The following is a 2,060-nucleotide window of genomic DNA, read 5'->3' on the forward strand; positions in this document are numbered from 1 at the left end:
TATGAAGCGAGGGCCAGCCAACGAGAGCATACAGGTCGCAGTGGTGGGTAGTATATGGGGCTTTGGTGGCAAAACTGATGGCACTGTGATAGACTACATCCAATTTGCTGAGTAGAGTGTTGGAGGCTATTTTGTAAATGCCGAAGTCAAGGATCGGTAGGATAGTCAGTTTTACGAGGGTATGTTTAACAGCATAAGTGAAGGAGGCTTTGTTGCGAAATAGGAAGCTGATTCTAGTTTTAATTTTGGATTGGAGATGCTTAATGTGAGTCTGGAAGGAGAGTCTAACCAGACACCTAGGTATTTGTAGTTGTCCACATATTCTAAGTCAGAACCGTCCAGAGTAGTGATGCTAGGCGGGTGGGTGCGGGCAGCGATCGGTTGAAGAGCATGCATTTAGTTTTTCTTGCATTTAAGAGCAGTTGGAGGCCACGGAAGGAGTGTTTATGGCATTGAAGCTCGTCTGGAGGTTTGTTAACAGTGTCCAAAGAAGGGCCAGAAGTATACAGAATGGTGTCGTCTGCGTAAAGGTGGATCAGAGAATCCCCAGCAGCAAGAGCGACATCCATTGATATATACAGAGAAAAGAGTCGGCCCGAGAATTTAACCCCGTGGCACCCCCATAGAGACTGCCAGAGGTCCAGACAACAACAAAAAAGCAGGTAGCCTTGTGGTCAAGAGCGTTGAAACAGTAACCGAAAGGTTGCTGGTTCAAATCCCCGAGCCAACTAGGTGAAAAATATGCTGATGTGCACTTGAGCAAGTCACTTCATCCTACTTGCTCCTGTAAGTCGCTCTGGATAAGAGTGTCTGCTAAATGACTATAATGTGAAAATGCTTAACACCTAATAAAGATTTTGTACTTTAAAAAAAATACTTGTTACCTCATATCCCAGCAATAATGCCTTGCATTATGCCTGGGAAGAAAACACTTCAATTTGCTCAACTTGCTATTAACTCAACTTACCCCAAGGCAAATATTTTGACTATTAGCCCACCCACACAGCTACAATGATGCACTTTCATGCTAGGTTAAGGACCTTATGTTGAAGCTTATAGAGACCCCAACTTATTGTATAGAACAATCTTAGAAGTATCTACTTTGGTTTAGATACACCCATCATGAAACCTCTAACACAATACATTTATTTACTTTTTTGGACTTAACTTGCTTACCACTTTTTCTGTGTAGTTTCTTCCTTAGACTCCATGAAATTATGACCTTTTCCTAAATATTTGGTCAAATTATGAATTTTGTGTATGGTTTGCTTGAATTAAGAGTGACTCAACTTAACCCTTTGGCTCAACTTACCCCACTCTCCCCTTGGCCTAACTAATAAAGAAACAAATCAAATAGTTACCTATTCATTATATAATAACCACACCACATTGCACAATGTCAAATCGGTTTATTGAAATATCTATAGCATAATTTCCAATATTTTCAACATTCTCAGTATTTAAGTGAAATGATATGGCTAACCTTCAATTAGAGATACCGAATAAGAGAAAACTGAGACCTTACATTGAGAGGAGGAAGTAAACAATTTGTTTTCGATTCCAAACAGTCACTCAATATATTAAAACTACTGAATTAAACTACTGCTATTTTTTAAATTACGTTTGGCCACAGGACATAGGAGCAAAGAGTTTCCTGCTGACAAGAGTGCATAATAATTTCATATAAATCTGCACTGATGTGGGTATATTACCACAAGCATTATGCACTGAGCTTTTAAACATTTCATAACTTAATAAATCCTAGACTTTCAATGACCAAATTTGATACAGTACCAGTCAAAAGTTTGGACAAACCTACTCATTTCAGGGTTTTCTTTATATTCTACATTATAGAATAATAGTGAAGACATCAACACTATGAAATAACACATGGAATCATGTAGTAACCAAAAAATTGTTAAACAAATCAAAATATATTTTATATTTGATATTCTTCAAAGTAGCTACCCTTTGCCTTGATGACAGCTTTTCACACTCTTGGCATTCTCTCAACCAGCTTCATGAGGTAGTCACCTGGAATGCATTATAATTAACAGGAG

The sequence above is a fragment of the Salvelinus namaycush genome, chromosome 14, assembly GCF_016432855.1.
Source record: "Salvelinus namaycush isolate Seneca chromosome 14, SaNama_1.0, whole genome shotgun sequence".
In the NCBI taxonomy this organism is placed as follows: Eukaryota; Metazoa; Chordata; class Actinopteri; order Salmoniformes; family Salmonidae; genus Salvelinus; species Salvelinus namaycush.